Here is an 18,449-nt window from a genome sequence, read left to right as displayed (position 1 = left end):
CAACAGAGCCATCAGTGTTTACCTTGGGGGAACCGGAGGGCGGGCGCTACACTTCCGCAACACCGGACGGCGTTATCAGCTGTAACCGCCATAGCCAGTGGGGCATGCTCACATGCACTGTGGTCTAATTTGTGTCAGTTCAGGGGTCCTTGACGTGAAAAAGTTTGGTAACCACTGTACTAACCGACCTCCAGAAGACTAGCAACCACATCACCGGAGGCTTCCAACAATAACAACACTACATGAGAGTTGAAACACGGAAAGTCTGTCCCACAATAGAAATGCTTCCCACCACAAAACAGATCTCTATTTCTTCTTTTGTATGTACTTTAAAAACATCCAGTCATGTACTCTGGTACTGCAGATAGGAAAAATATATATAAAAAACTTCATGATTCATAATTAAAATGCTATTGAAAATAATTCATATTTATTTGCTTTTTTTAAATATAGAACTTCACTAATAAATGTGCAAATTAAAAACCAAGGAAATCACGGGCTGCCCTGCAATCCTATCACCAGACAAAATGGTTTTACATCCACTTTTCCCAATTTTTGCTTCCTGCAATATTTGTGTGCATGGCATGGGAAAGATCATTGGTATAGTTCATAAAACATCAAAAGTTAAATTCAAGTCTGTGACGGGACGCAAACTTTTGTCTCCTGCATAAAAGTCTATTGCACCACATGCCCTGCACCATCCTGACCTCCACATCCTTACATCGTACCTTGCTCCATAAATGACACACCTCTTCCTGAATATGGGCATCGAATGTTTGCATTGGGCGTAAATTGTGAGATGCAGAATATGGATATAAATCCTCGGGATGCCTGGCTGCACCCAGTCTTGTATCAGTGGAAAGTAAAACTACCGCTACCACAAATAATGATAATTCAACTTCCACCACTACAGCAATATCAGTATTATTACTGCAGGTTTTATGGGACACAAAACTGAAAACAGCATGAAAATGAACTAAATCACAATTGCAAGTATTACTATAGAGTTGCATCAGTCTGTTATATCCATGTTAGATAGTTTTAACCTTTGACCTTTGTTCTCCTTGATGTGATCATTTATTCAGCCGTTTTTCGACGAGTGCACCTGTTTGGCCGCAGATGTTGCTTTAAAACAAAGCACATATCAAACTGCTTTTTGGCTGTTTTACAGCTGCTAAGTACGTACTTCAGAGATAAAATCCTTTGTGTTTGTGTTACGTTGTTATTACTACTACTAATAGAATAAATGCTGTATAAATTAGACCTGTATGCCTCAATGAGTAATACACGGTTGGGAAAATAGAAATGCCATGTTGAGAGAGTCATTGTGGGTACAAGTGCTAATCAAATGTTAATTCTAACATTATTAAACACAACATCCGTAAGACTCTTCCCTGGTTCCTCCTGGAGGCCCTGCCCTGTTTGATGTTCTGGATGAGAGCTAGTGTTTGTTAATGCTGCCACCGCAGGCAGAGACCCACCAAGTCAGCGCCGCTGCCGCAGGTTGGGTCATGACTGCCTGACGGTGGGTGGGAAGCATCACTGAGGATATAGAGAGAAGAACAACAGGAGAGGACAGACAGTAGACTCTCTGTTTAGTATTCTCTTTTCCTGTTTTATAAATTTGTGTTTATGCAACCTGATCTCATGGAAAGGCGTACAATTAGCACAACATTATAAGACCATTACGTGTGTCATGAGGATGCATTTTAGGCTTTTCGTGTGTCATTTTTACACCACGCAACAAATTTACGGTAACGTCCACAGTTAGGTTTAGGTAACAAAACCACTTAGTTATGTGCTAAACATAAGTATGTAAACTAAATACGTACAAAACAGGGTAACATCACGTAACAAATGTCACTTAAAAACACGTCACTAAGGGAACTTTAAAATAACTTTTGTTAGAACGGACAGTTGCCTCTCCGGGTCGTCTGACGCTATGGTCTCAGGCCTCACACACCTAAGCCACACCCGTAGCTGCAGTTGCTCCTCACAGGACGCTGACCGGTACAAACACATTACTTGAAGCCTGACAAGATAGATTTTCATGTGTCAATTGATACCGCGATTCTCACGTGATCTTGTGACATCACGATAATCCAGCGGCTGTGCAAGGTTATCTCCTCTCTCACCATTAAAACTACGTCACCACAACACTTTCCCTGTGCGCTTACTGTTGCCGTGGATGAGTTTACATTGTAGTTAATGGAAAGCCCGGTACATCTCATACCGACGCTAAAGGGTGCCTTTTGCGGCGCCGGCGGTATCGAACACCGACAGCCGTGACAAAGTGTCAGTATTTGACACCCTGGGAATGAGAATGGGCTGCTCATACTGACGCTAAAGGGTGCCTTGTGTGGCAGTATCGAACGTTGACGGTCGTGACAAAGTGTCGGTATTTGATGTCCTGGGAATAAGAACGGGCTGGTTCAGAAGGAGGAAATAGTTTGACTAATGGGAAAGGAAACATCCTGCAACTATGATACTAAATTGTCATACATTTTTGACTATTCATTTTAAAATTTTCAGTCATAATTACTGATATTACTTTTTCTACATGGTGTGCTCAGTGCAGTTTGTAGAAACTTACAAACACACACTTAAAGCATGACAAATAACTTCACCTGCCGTGGCCTTATTTGCCCCCTTGCCCTTTACAACACAGCTAATCCGCAGATACACCAGAGATCCCTCTATGCATTCTCCATGAGTGGAGGTCCGCGGTTTTGAGCGCAGGCAGCCTAACTGCCCCCCCTGAGACCGGCCTAAACAAGGGAGCCCGAGTCTGTCAATTACCCCCAGGAGTCGTTACACCAAAGCATATCGGATGCTGCTGACATACACACGCATGTTGTCAGAGTAGCAGTGGCATCATGGATATGTATGACACATGCGTACACACAATCACACACCCAGACAGCTGTGATTTCCCTAGGTAGCTGCTCTAAGCCTGCAGAGGGAGGATTTGTCGGAGACCTTGTTTAACACAGATGTCAAAATGAGAGCGCGGCAGCGGCGCCGTGGGACGGAGGGAGGGGGATGGAGTTGATTTTTGACAGAGATGTTCGTCTCACGCCGCTTTGATTGACAAGGAGACAAGCCCTCAGTTTAACCCTCCATGTCTGACAAGACATCTCCTGAATGATCAAGTGGTAACACAACTCAATTTAAGCAGCTCTTCGTGTTCAAGAGGTTTTATGGGGTCAAAGGGGGTTTTGCATTTGAATTTGCCCCCAATTTTTGGTGTCCCTCTGGCTGGGGTGCATGCTGGGAATATTTTGCCATGCATGCAAGCAGCGTCAGTTGGTCGGTCCACCACTTTGATCCAGACTGAAATATCTCAATGGATTGCCATGAAAATGTTAACATATTTGTCACGTTCGTGATGTGACACACATTTGTCATCCGTTCAAAATGTACCTTAAAGGGAGATTTGTCAAGTATTTAATGCTCTTATCAACACTTGACTATGACTTACCCAAACTGCATGTGATTATCATAAAGTGGGCATGTCTGTAAAGAGGAGACTCGTGGGTACCCATAGAACCCATTTTCATTCACATATCTTGAGGTCAGAGGTCAAGAGACCCCTCTGAAAATGGCCATGCCAGTTTTTCCTCGCCAAAATTGAGCGTAAGTTTGTAGCATTATTTATCTTTTCTGACAGGCTAGTATGACATAGTTGGTACCGACGGATTCCTTAGGTATTGTAGTTTCATACGAGACCAGTATCTTCACTCTAGCTTTAAAATTGAGCCCGCTACGACCTCTGAAATATCGATTGCGTTAATGCGTGCAAAATCACAAAGCCAAACTGTTCATTCCGATCAGTTATCATTCATATCTGACACAAAAAAAATCACAAAATAGCGATCCAGGGCTGACTGCTTCATGAGAGATTTGACAACCGTACTGAAACCTATTCTAACATCTTAACTTTAACATGGAGCACATATTATAATAGCTTTTATATGCCTAAAGGTGTCTTTACACGGCAACAAATGTGGTGCTTTCTTTTCCATTCTACTACTCCAGTATTTATAATAAAACAAAACCAAGAGTTCCCACATACAGAACAAGAGATGTGACTTTGCTTCCTTTAGTCAAATTAGGTAAAAACATCTGTAAAAGATTTGTCTTTGTTTAAAAGGTAGACACTGCCTGAGGCAAACTTTTTGACCTGTTACCTACCAGGCCCGGAGCGCTGCTATGAGGAACCCCACCTTAATAAACTGCTCTGACTGTCTGCAGCGTGGGACGCATGAGAAATGTCTAAAAGGAAAACAAAACTTAGAGATGTAATCTCCTCTCCTGAACCTTTCTGCTGCTTTTTTGGTTACACTCGCGAACAAACGGTGCGTGGAAGGAAAAAAAACAAAACTCAGGCTCTCGGGAGGGGAAGACAACCCAGATGATGATTGGCAGCAGCTTAACAAAGCACCTGTCTGACAAAGACACACGCAAACATGCAAACAAACACCAGAACCTGTCCTGTTCTACGCCTCCACAAATGAGGCAGACAGAGGAAAAAGTCTTTAACTCACTGCTGCCCATCCAAATTGGCGTGAAAGGAGAAAAGGCGAGAAAGCAGCATAACAGCGTAACAAAATGAGAATTATGCAGAGGCAAGCAGTGAGCGTTGCTGGAAGAGGAGGAGAAGATGTGGTGACATCATACTTAAAGCCCAGAGATGGGGCTTGTTAGCAGGAAGCTCTATTAGGTTCGCCTCCTGCCCTCTTCTCCGTTCTCCTTTGTCCTTCTCACCTCTCCCAATAGGCCTAAATTGGCCTCTAGAACTCCACCTGACTCCCCTCCCAGCCTGCAGCGCTCATGTATATGCATCTCAAATCCCCTCTGGACACGGGCAGATAGGCAGGCCAGGCGTAGCGCTGGGTTCACCTAACAAAAGCAATTTGGTACGATACACCGTTTGGGTCAAGTACCCCGCGTGTTCCCCCTCAATTGTTTTAATCAGGCCAAGGTAGCAGAAAGGAGAGGGCTCGGAGGCACCTAAAGGCACCTTTCCTCCTGGCCATTATCCTCCGGTGGGTGAATTGGGGATGTGGTTGTTAAGAGACACAGACGTGACAGCCCGTCTTGCGGACGAGTCAATTAAAGGAGACTGGAACTTTTTTAAGGGTGAAAGATGCATATAGACATATATGTTTTCAGGGAAATTAAAGGACAAGTTTGACACCAGAGACGTGGAAGTGAATGTCAAGAGGGAAAAACACTTGTTAAATGGAGACTTTGACATTTGTTACTGGAGTTGTTAAGAGTTCTCTGGACAAGACAAATTATCACACCGTAGAGTAAAGTTTTCACATTTGACTTTTGGTTCCTTTAAAGGACTATTACTATTATTATTGACACCAGTTTGACTATTACATTTTTGGCAGATTGGCACATTAGCGAACTTAGCCATTAACTAATATGACAGGCTGTTCTTATACACCGTTCGTAGCTATACCTACGGAAAGTAAATGCACTGTAATTCATATATATCCCACAAAATCTATTTGTATGTAATCCATGTGATTGTGAACAGCATGTAGGGAGGAGGTCGGAGTGGATGGGTGGGTCAAAAAACGCCAGACTTTCGCCCAGGAGAGCGGTGTTTGTGTCCCGTGTGAAACCAGAAGTCAGCGTCGATTTATTTGTCACATAACCTCCGAACATAAGTAACGGCACTTCCTGTGTTATTTTAACTCAAACCACGATCTTTTCCCGAACCTAACTAAGTAGTTTTTGTCACGGAACTTCCGTACTTAAGTTACGCCACTTCCAGTGCGATGTAACCACTTCCGGTTTGGCGTAACTTAAATACGATCTTTTCCTAATACTAACTATATGGTTTTGTTGCCTAATCCTTATTAAGTTGTTTCTTGAGAAGACGGAATTTTATTTTGAAAAGACTGGGGCGGAAATTGACGCTGGACATTCGTAGGAAACGCCCGAAAAATTAGGAATAACTTTTCGTAACATATCTCACGAACCGTTTTATGATGTTAATTGATTTCCAATAATAAATATATACAACATTTGCATAAAACAAGCATATTTTCCCACTCCCATGTTGATAAGAGTATTAAATACTTGACAAATCTCCCTTTAAGGTTCATTTTGAACAGATAAAAAATGTGCAATTCATTTGCGGGTAATCACGATTCATTATTTTAATCGACTGACAGCCCTAATTTAGAGCTTGTCTCCCAGGTTTGATTTTTCTGACTTGAACATGATAAGCAGCCAAACTGGAAGCTCCAGATGCATTTCAAAATGTTAGAGGTGATGTGGATTTTCATTAGTGTGATATGTGTGTGTCATTTACTTGGCTCTCGTCCTGATGATTCAGGTCAAAACAGAATAAACAACAGCTGGGGAAACAAAAGAGGGAAGAAATGCTGATAGATTCCACCGATCAAAAACAATCAAAACAAACTCTCATGCCCTGAGGCAGACGAGCCCTTGATTCACCTTTACAAAGAACGTAAATGTCGTGATATCTGAAAATCAACAGGTGTCGATTGTACTTGGTGTGAGCTGTCAAAGGTTAATGTGTTTAATATCTCTTTTGCCTCAGGCGACTTTACTTGAAATACCACTGACTGACAACCTCCGTGTGTAGATTACAGCACCGTATTTTGGCAAGTAAAGTTTGACAGCAGCAGCAGAATCTGTTCGCAATCATAACGTGGCACTCACCTGACCTTTGTGAGATAGTAAAGTTACGCTTCTACAATTAAAATACAAAATACACCCAGTAGGCTTTGTGCTCTGAGAATTAGTGGTCTGTGTTAGTGTGATATATACTGTATATACACACACAACTATTAGTCTAACTACACTATACTCGCAAACAGTGGTGGATGACATATTCAGAATCTTTACTGAAGTAAAAGTACTAATACCACACTGTCAAAATACTCAAAACCTTACTTAGGTAAAAGTATGTAAGTATTATCAGCAAAATGTACTTAAAAGTATGAAAAGTGAAAGTATTCATGTTGCACTAAAATGTTCCCTGCCAGTGTTTTACAATGACATATGGAGCCAGATCGCATGAAAAGGCATGTGAATGACACGATAATGTGCAAGGCATTTAGCGTGCAATAAGAACGCCGTTTGGTGTGTCATTTGTACGCCATGTAGTCTGTACTGACTGCAATGTTAAGGCATCCATGTAAATATGCCACGCTCAGAAGTAGTGACGTAGAATAAAAAGCGAGAAAGACTGCCAGAAGACCAGTGTTCGAGACCGGTATTTTGTTTTATAAATTCCTTTAGTGCCGTTTATTACATGACTTTGTTGAATACTCGATTCTGATTGGTCCATCACGGCGTTCTATGGTCTCTTATTTCTTTATACTAGACTGTTGCTATGTATAACAGACTGTTGCTATGGCCGCAGTTCTGATGTCGGACTCTGGCGGACCGTTTTTGTCAAATTATTGATTTTATAAGTAAGCAGCCGTGTAATAAGCGGGATAATGTACAGCTAGCTAGCAGGTCATTGTTGTGAAATAAACCCCTTCAGGGCGATGCGGCACCCCGATAATATTTCACAACAATGACCGGCTGGTTGTACATTATCCCTTATTTGAGACGTGTTTTTTTATGTTACGTTGTTTCCGTACGTATTTTACTTAGTTTCCGTACTCCTTCCATCACTGCTTGCAAACAGCATTAGAAAATAAGTAACAAACACATCACAAAAGTATCTCCTGTGGATGTAAAGGAGGTCAAATTGATCTGAATCTACGTCAGACTGACATTTATCTCTCTTAAAGCTGGTTGGTTAGCATCTGGTGCAGTTGTTAGCAGTTTGATCGTAGTTGCATATCAACGTAATTGTGAGATAAAACACAAACTGTAATTCACTGAAAACTCTGAAGGCAACACTAAGACTTCAAAGTCCCGAAAAGCAGCAAGTCACAACAAACACCTGAAAACTACAGCATGAACAACATGGGAAGCTGGCTTTTACAATATACTTGGCACTAGTTGTTAACACGCTACGGTTGTGTAGCTCTGACAGTTTGTATTGACAGACGCATGACTCATAAAGTGTGAGAGGCAGACGTGGACCATGCACGTCCAGTAGAGCTGAACGCAACTCACAAAACTGGCGTGGACCATTTTATATAACGACGTGGGAGGTTTTGGTTGACAGCTAATGGTCTGTGCCAACGCTGCACCCATATCTTAGTGTTCTGCAGTGAACTACTGTATCATAGTTCTGTGATCCATCACTTATCTGTCAGCAGTTTAAAATATCAAATTAATCTTACTCATTTAGATTGCAATGTTGGTCTTTGATGATCCCCTGACTTTTTTTCTAGCGCCACCATGAGGCTAGCATTCAGTCTCAACAACTATCAAACGAATTGCCACGAAATTTCGTGCTTTGCGCAGACATGTTGTTGTGACACATTCTTACTCACAACTTGTGAAATAGAGACGCTTGGTCAGTGGCCTACACGCTTCAAACTCTTACCCTCTAGTGACCGTTTTGGGCGTGTCAGGGACGGCGTGTCAGTTTCCACTCGTTACAAGCATAGTGTCTTTTCAAAATGAACTTCCAACTTCCATCCAACAAGGTTTACTTAGTTTTTAGGTTTACTTGGTTAGGTTTAGGCAACAAAAGTACTTTGTTATGCTTAGGAAAAGATTGTGCTTTGGGTTAAAATAAATACGTCTGTCATGTAAAATAAGTACGTTGCGAGCTTAACTAATGACGTGTACGTAAGTTTCATAACAAAAGTAAGGTTGTGTACCAACCCAGTTTCACTCCCAAACTGCCAAATACCGCGGATTGGGCAGCACCCCTCTGCACCGGAAACAGACACACGGTGGCACCCTTTAGCGAAGAACGGAGCTTTCAACTAACTCTAATGTAAACCCACCCGAAGCGTTATTCGACGGTCAGAGCAAGTGAAGTAGTATTAATAGCATGAGAGTCCGCTGAGGGCGAGTGGGAGTGATGGTGAATAGGTCAAACAAACACAAGACTTTCAACCAAGAGACCAGTGTTCATGTCCCGTGTGAAACTAAAAGTAACGTTGACTTATTTATGAGTCGCTAGTCACGTGAGTTGCTAGTCAGTGACGTTAACTTCAACCACGACCGTTTCCTAACCCTAACTAAGTGGTTGTGTTGCCTAAACCTAAACCTAAACTTCCTGTGAAGACTGAAGTTTATTTTGAAGGACACTATGCATGTAACGTGCATATATTGACACGCCGTCACTGGTCTATCCAAAAGTAAAGCAAGAGGAGTACCCCGTACGTCGGCCTCCAATGCTGACGGGCACTGACCAAAAGCTGGTATTTGACGAGTTGGGAGTGAGAATGTGTTGTACGTAACGTTACGTAAAATATGTGGTTCATGATGACTTTGTCAAATTACCATTGTGAACGTCTGCCATTGGTCTTAATAAAAAGATACTTTGGCTTTATTGCTTTAATTCAATTTTGATATGTCTTGATGTTTCTTCTGTTTTACTGATATCGGCAATCATACTGCAGCCATAAAACGTATATTTATATTCATGTTTTACAATTTCTCTGTCTGTGCTTATGCATATAAACAAAAGTAATGCATTGAATATGTATGAGTCACGTTTTTTTCTACCCAAAGTGTTGCGCTATTTATCTGAGATTAAGTGATTTGAATAGGCCTACAAAACAAAAACACAATTAACAGACTATTACAGATGTGCCAAATAGGTGAGGCTTAAAAATAAACTTAGCATACTGTTTGAGACATTGACATTTTCTCTGCTGTAGTAAGCTCCACCCATCTGTTTCACTAAAGCTGAAAACTGTTTGTACGTAAGCTGCACATTTGATTCAACATCCAGTAGTACAGCTGTGTAAGAGCAGCATGGTGTTATGTAAAAACGGAGGATGACACTTGAGATGGGTTATTGCAAGAATCTGTCCGTCTGATGAAGAGCAGATGGCGTCTCTGTGAATAGCCGACAGGCTACTGTCCATGTCACAGGCAGAAAACAGAAGCAGGTTAAACCTGCAGAGAACCTTCTTCAAAGGTGACCTCCTGCGGCAGCTTGAACAGTTCCGCCTTTCTGTTCCTCCCATCAAATTAAACTACCTTCCTCTGTCCAACTGTGTTTTATGTCCCGCCTCAACATTATGCCGCTCTACTCCCTTATCACTTCCTCTATTTTGATCATTTGTCAAATTTACATAGTGGGTGGAGCGGGCAGACCTCCAGAGACCGTTGAACTTCAGGTTAGCCTCACAGGCTTCTCTCTCCTTCTAAGAAACTTTCATTTCCAGCTACGATTGCAATCCCCCTCAGGCAGCAGCAAACCAACAAAAGATCATTTACAATTTCCCTTAGTGGTTGTGAAATGATGAGTCATTCAGGGGTGTTGTTATTTCCGTTGCTTTATGTGTGCACAAGCATGTTCTTGCACATTTTTGCAGTAAAAGCACAAACTCCAATATATGAGTTTATCTGCATGTGTGTGGTTTTGAATACTTTGTGTGACCTCTTTTCATGTCACTGCAACATTTCTACCCACATGTACACATTTCTACATGATGCCTCTCTTCCCTGTGTGCGGTTGTGTGCGTGTTACCGTGGCAGCGGTGATTGACAGGTCCCCCTGCAGGGCTTTCTGTCATGTTGAGAAAGGAAACGCAGACGGCGAGAGAGACAGCGAAGAAGACTGGAGGGAAAACCTGCACGGTGATAATTACACCGTCCTTCACCTCCTCCACTTAACCTTGACAAGATGTAGATCGAAATCATTCCTATCGCTCTACAGGAAGCATTTTCTGAGATGTAATGATGGTTAAAACTGAATTATCACAGGAGACTGACCTAGAGTTTGAAAGGAACGCCAATACGGTCCACGATGGTGTCTTAAAATTTTAACCATTTTCTTCCCTACACTGTAAAACATCATACTTTTACCTATCTTTTATCATTAACTTATGAAGATAAATACACATTTACATTAAATACAGTCAACTTAAAACGTATTGAATTATTAAATTGAGAAAACGGCCTACTGTTTCCAATGTCAAGAACGAAATATTAACCTGTAAGCTTTTAAGCCAACATGGACGAGAAGTCCTTAAGTGCTCCAAACTGGAAACTAGAAATATTTGAAAATGTTTTACAGTGTACAGCACATATTAAAAATCCACTTAACTTGGTGCATTAGGGACATGCAAAATGGTTGTGATGTGACAGCAGCAAACAGATTAAAACCATTTAAATCACTGGTATAACTGTTCGACTTTGGAGGCCTTTGAGCATCAATTTAATTCGTCAGTGTTTCACATGAGCCGTGTTAATGGTGCCAAAGCCTTCCCACCCAGCCAGTCCTCATTACCCTCTTGTGACTTGTCCGGGCTATCATCATCCCTCATTACATCCTCGCAGCGTGTAGTTTACCACGCACAGCTCACCAAAGGGATATAGATTCATAAAACATTCACCAGCGGGCTACATTGACACCCACTTTCCTACGGAGGGTGTAAAATATCCCTATGAATCTTTCAGAGTGGAAATTATGCGGGCATGTTTTTTGTTTGTTTGTTGTTTGAATGAGGTGGAGATATAATTTAGTTTTGACTCATCAACAGCGAGACAACAAGATGATTGCTGTCTGGGGAAAACCACAAGCAAGAGCCGCTACAACGATTGTAAATCTTTGCTGTTTAGCAAGAGCGGAGGAAGAGACTCAACCTCAGGCTATTGACGACAGAATAGATGAGAATAAAACAGATAAATCGGATCACAGTAGAATTGTTCTCTGAGAATCTGTGTTTTCTTACTTGTAGCCAGAAAAAGTGGAGGCTTATTGGAGATAATTCACCCTGATTTTACACCATGGTACTTTATCCAGCCTTCTGTGCACTTGAGGAGAATCGAAAAAGATTCGGCGACATCATATGGCCAATATTTTGTTATATCAATATCCCAAGATTGATTCAGAAAGCTTGTTTTAATCTCCCCTTCACTCACCCCTGGGCCTCAGCCCAGATGTTGAAAAACGCTGCTAAACTTTACAGTGAATTTACAAACTATTAAGACCGTCTTTCCAATATTGAGTTGCGGCCTCTTCACAGGCTCCGTCCAAATCTTCTCGGGGCTTGAAAATCCTTTGGTAAACTTCATCTTTTTGTCTTCACGCTGGAAGTGGATTTAACAGGTGAAATCAATAGGAAATAAGGGCTTTCACATGGATTCGGGGGGCCTTTTTGATTCTATGAGAACAGCATGTTGTTTTTGTGCTCTCTGTGTGGATACGACAAATAAGCATTGTGTGTAGAGGAGGAGAGCTTTTTGGCCGGCGCACAGTGTGTGAACAGCGCACTTTGTTTTGACTAGCGCCGTGAGAGAATTGTTGCTCTGCCAGTGAGGCAGTTTGTGTGTGTTGATGGAGGCAGGTTAAGAGTGTCAGTGTTGCGTCTCGCTGATGCCCTGCCTTAACTGTTATTACTGCAGCTTTTCAAATGCTCCTCTGACACTTTGACACGGCAATTGTGCCGGGACGAGAGAGAGAAAGAGAGAGAGTGTGTAAGCATGTGCGTCCGTGTGTGTTCTGGGTCTACTTCTCTTTGTGTGCACATGCCTACGTACCTGCATGATTGCGGTGTGTCGTCGTTGTGTGTGTGGGTGTGTGTGACCTTTCCTTGTCAGTGTGACTTTGTGACAAACAGCCGAAACATTTGACCCGAGGCTGTGATGTCAGAGAGCGAAGCGTCCATTGTTTCCGTGTAACTCGGCTTTACCTGCCATTCGAAGGCACTGAACTCGTACTAAATAGTTTTGGAAGTTATTACTGACATGAGTTTGTATCAGTAGAGCTCATCTTGAATCTAAGTCAACAGGATTTGTTTGATGCTGCTGTTTCTGTCATTGAAATTCTGCTTATTTTGTATGAGCGTTGTCAGTTAATGTTAGTAAAGCAAATCCACCTTGGGACCAAGTAGTCCGGCCCGGCTGGGTGAATCCCAATGAGTAACTCCACATCAATGTTGATCTTTAATAAATCCACTCTTGAGTCGACTTACTTTCTATAAGCCTGAAAGTGTGTGACCACACCGGCTGTAACACTCATTATACACCCGAGCAAAGGAAACACTACTGTTTGTTGGATGAAAAAAGGAGCGACAACTTTGTTATTCTCAGATTATCACCACTATTGGGGACATTTTTTTTTTTTATTTGCTCTGCAGAATGAAGGTCATGTTGTTACCTAAATCAAAACAGTTTATATTCTCTCTGTGTGGAGGCCGTTCTCTGTGTAGGATACGTTGAACAGTATGTTTTGTGGTTCAGTCCATATGTATAGATAAGGATGGTAATTCTAATATAGTTTCCCATGAACCCAAGACCCATGCAGGTTAAATGTCAGCAGCTCGACAGAAGAGGTGAGTTGAAAGGGCAGGTCGATTGGCTGCGATGGCTATAATAACATCAGAACACAGAGAGCCGAACAGTGTCGACATTTTTGCAAAAAAAATAGATACTGAAGAAACCAAAAACGTGCTGCTGTGTAGGAAGACATATGATAAAAATGCTCAGTGAGAACTTTGCATTGAGTTACAGATGTGGAAATGCGGCAAGTTTTGAGGCGACATCAGGACTTTGTGGACTTTGCATCCAGTGTGTGGGCTGACATAGAAAACAATGGGTGTTGGTGGCCAATCTCAGACCACGTTTCCAAAAGCTGCTCATTGACATTCTGTCTGCTTCACACTGCAGGGATGTGGTTGAACCACCTAAATCACTTTAGCTAATTAACCACTTTTACTTTTTACTGGCCGAATTGAATCACTTTTACGTGATGTAAACTCAAAACAAGAAGCATAGTAACTAGTATTAAACTAATGGATGTTATATTAAGATATGCTGAGGAAAATGAGGAAGCACTGTATGTTCTTTGCATAGACTGTGGACGTAGACACCGTGACGTCACACATTGGTTTGTGGACTAGGATTTTGAAGCCTAGAGTTCCACATTTTGACCGTTGCCATCTTGATCTTTTGCAACCAGAAGTGACACGAGAGGTAAGTACTACTGATCGCTGAATAAGACATTTTTACGCAACCAAAAAGGTTAGAATTAACTCTCATGAACTGAAAACACGCTGTGAAAGGGTTAAAGTTATAAGACAAAAATACGAACAACTCCCAGACCGGACAACGCAGTGGGAGCTACTTGTCAATCACACGGTAGCCACGCCCTAAAGCATCCCCTGCTTTATGGTCTATTTGACTCTAAATGGGACCATAATTTACTAAATGAACATCATGCTGTATTGAAGAAGACTTGAAACTAGCGATTGAGACCATAAACTCATGTTTACAATGTTTACTGAGGTAATAAATCAAGTGAGAAGTAGGGTCATTTTCTCATAGACTTCTATACAATCAGACTTCTTTTTGCAACCAGAGGAGTCGCCCCCTGCTGGCTGTTAGAGAGAATGCAAGATTAAGGCACTTGGCTGAAGCATTGGCTTCACTTTTCAGACTCCAGAGTTGCCCACTGGTAATTTGACATCAGTGATAATCATGCTGTTGCAACCTTTATTTTTGAAAAACCCTGGGACATGATGAGCAGGTATTACAGAGTAATACTGGCATCATTACTCCACTTTTTAAGTATGCAGATTTAGCAGAACATCATTATTTTAATGGCATTGCGTGATAAAAATGAATCAGAACTATTCTGGCTAAACCCTAATTATTCTTTAAGCTGTTCAAATCCAAACAAAGAACCCTAATCACAACGTTGTTTCATCTAGCGACTGATCTAGAAATCCATCATCTAATTACAAACTAAAAAGCAGCTCAGTGTTGGTACAGTTGCAGTTTAGGGAAACGGTGTTAATGTATCATCTCAGGCACTTCTAAGGGTGGCCCATATTTACTATATTGCCATAATACCCTATCATCAATTCCCTTTGTGCTGGCGGATTGTGGAGGCTCACGGGATTACAACAGGCAGATTCAGCGAGGCACATTTACAGGTGTAAACTGCAGGCTTTTGTCTGCACTTTATGTGTGTAGCCTGTGTGAAGGCTGCTAAGACAGTTGCTTTAAAACACGCAGCCAGGACCTCAAGCTGAGCAGTGAAGAAACCAAAACCTCCCCAGAGGGAGTTAGAAGGCTTCGACAGCGACACAGATGTAAAACTCTCTCTTCCGCAACACACTGTGTCGCCGTCCTGTAGCAAATTGGAAACACAGTTTCTTGAAACAAATTCAAAAGATGCAGCAGCAGCTCCAGGTTTGGAAACAAATCTCTGCATAGGTTCATAAACACAAGGTCGAATCTCAAGCAGCAGCAGAGAGAGAGCGGATTACGTCTGCGCTGCACCAAATCCAGCCAATCCCCACTTTAACCCCTGCACACCCTCCTCTCCTGTATCTGCTTCCACCTCGCTCACACGTGCTGACCAGGGTGGCTCCTAACGGACTAATGAGGGCCACTTAGGTGTCAGCATTAGGCCTGGATAGCAGAGTGACAGGGTGAGGACTTACAGTAAGTCCACTGTAAGTCCTTGCTCTATCGATGTCTCTCTCTTTGTCTTTCTATCTCTTTCTACTTTGCTTTTTTCTGTTTTTTTTCTTCACCATCTCCGTTTCTTTCTGTCTTGATTTTTCTATTCTTCTTTGACTTCTTTGTTTCCCTCTTTCTTGTTTCCTCTTTCCAGTCGGGGCTTACAAAGGGCTCATATGGGGGTCTGTGTGCAATGACTTCAGTGGCCATGTCTGAATAATTCAGGTGTGACTTTACCTTAAAATGCTGTCAAAACAACGGTATTGCTGTCACACCTGGATTTACTCCTCGATCATTCTGTCACAACATTTCTGAATAAATAAGGTGCGGACGAAGAAAGTTTATCTTGTGGAATGATTGCATTTGGACAAAAACAATAGATTTACTATAAATATTCCTATGAATAAACAGGCAATGTACGTATTGTTAACTGCTAAAATGTAATGATTTATTTTTAAGTCATCTATTGTTTAACATTTACCTAAAAAATCTGATGTAATTTGTGCCGAGTAGTTGGGATTAAGTGGTAAAAATACTCTATTACAAGTAAATCCTGCATTTACTTTTGTTAAAGTAAGTGTTATCAGCTAAAGTAGTCTGTTATTTTATCATACTATTGAATCATTATTGCATTAACAAATCACATGCATCAGTGTATAAACATGTAAGCGCTACTTTTAGTCATATTCATTAATGTTTCATTTGATTTGTTAATCTGAAAATCAGCGGTGGAAAGTACTGTACTTTTTTTTTTTACTAATTTTGAGATGCAAATATTGAGATTAACAACAAACAATAATCAACAAATAAATTATGATGTATTATTAGTTAAGATAAAACTTCATTGATACCTGGTTGAAAATTCACTACCTACTTGAGTAAAATGTACTTAGTTACTTTGCATCATGACTAGAACCTTTAACTAGAGGCCATCTTGTGACGGGATCACACCAGCCGTGACAATGCCCCTTCCCCAATTCCTACCCCCCTACTTACAGCGCCATTGCTCGAACCACATTTATCTTCGATCTCTGCCTTCATTTTAATCACAACAACACATCTGTAAAGATTCATGACTGCATCTTGCACATTTGTGATGCTATCATAGTGACAAAATCTGTCCACAGACAAACATATAAACACCTGGCAAACTACTAAAACCCGCCTCTGTGGTAGTTCCCGCTACAGTAGGTGTCTCCAGGAACACATTTTACCATGATGACTCACACACAGACTCACAAGGTGAAAACAATACCAGCGTTGCTGTCACGGCTGGTAAAAAATGGATTCTCTTTACTGAGTAACACATCAAAAATGCAGTTTCAATGCCAGAGTTAACTGGTGTTGAGGAATCTCAGGTGTTGTTTAGTCCTTTTTTTTAGATATCATTTCCCTCCACTCCCTTCGATAGCTCAGGTGGTAGCAATAATAGGTGGTAAGAGCAGTTATCCTTAGGTTGCTAGTTCAACTCCGGCTTGAAGGTAAACTAAAACTAAACTTGGGAAGGATGTACTTCTGAGGGCGGCAGTAGCTCAGTCTGTAGAGACTTGACTTGGGAACCGGAGGGTCGCCAGAGCTAGTCCCCGCATTAAGTCTGGACTGTGGACTGGTAGCTGGAGAGGTGTCAGTTCACCTCCTGGGCACTGCCGATGTGCCCTTGAGCAAAACACCGGACCTCCAAACTGCTTCCCGGGCGGCTACATAGCACTACTCCTACTACTAGGATGGGTTAAATGCAGAGACTAAATATCACTGTGTGGCTGTGCTGTGTACAATACAATGTGTGACAGTAAAAGCTGATTTACATTTCTGATCTAACTTCTATTGCAAAGAAATCTTTTTAGATCATATTTCTCTTTTCTATCAGCATCATAACGCACAAGATGTGGCACAGGGTTACCAGTTGGCAGCAAATGTTGACATTTCTGTTTAATCACATGTAATTTTCTCGTTAGGAGAGAAAAGCAACCGAAGCCAGATCAAGTCACACACTCATGGCTCTCAAAGAGCTGCAGAGTGCAACATCAAAGGAAAGCCAGAAGTCACAGGGAAAGGCGAAGCTAATGATACCGGTGTTTAATTGCTCTTAATTATATGTGTGGTGGGGAATAACTGTCTTGCGGCAACCATCTTCTGCAGTCCAAAAGATGCCAGTGTTGACACATGAAATGAAAGTGTAACCTCTTCATGAAGTTCAGGTTCGACGAGCTGGTTTAAGGTTATCGTTCCTTAATGGCACATAAATACCGGGTGATTGAAAAGAACCAGATCACACCAATTTTCTGATAAAGGTAATTTGAAGTGTCATGTGGGACAGAAAAGACCTCTTTCCAATTTTTGCAAGTCATGAGGAAAACAAAGCGGTTATTCTACAACGTCAACCGTCAAACTGCTCAAAACTTCCAATACGATTAAGCTTTCCCTCGTTTTATTTTTCTTACCTAATCAAACCTGTCACAAGCCGCATGTTTGCTCTTTAGGTCTGACAAGTGCAGCCTTACACATGCTACATACACGTCCCTCCCAGGCATGTGCTTATACTTTTGCTTGTTTAAACTAAATAGCTCAACAGAAATCCTGCAGAATGGATACAAATTTTCTCTTTAGTCCAAACACCTGGCCTCTAGACTGGAGAAACTCAGTTTTACCTCTCTGGTGACTTGATTTCATGACAAGTTAACTTTCAAATTCACTTCAGGCATGCAGACATATTTCATATGACACGGTCATCTCAAGTTGTTGGTCATTAATCTTGATAACTATATGTAAGACCGATGGAAAGCCATTTATCTAATGTCACAAGCTGGAGCCTGAATGTTAACCATCCACGGGGACCAGTGTGCAGAGATGGAAGTAATCAAATACTTTACTCCAGTACAAATACTACTACCGCAAAG

This window comes from Sebastes fasciatus, chromosome 16 (assembly GCF_043250625.1).
Source record: "Sebastes fasciatus isolate fSebFas1 chromosome 16, fSebFas1.pri, whole genome shotgun sequence".
Lineage (NCBI taxonomy): Eukaryota > Metazoa > Chordata > Actinopteri > Perciformes > Sebastidae > Sebastes > Sebastes fasciatus.
This window is presented reverse-complemented; position numbering follows the sequence as displayed.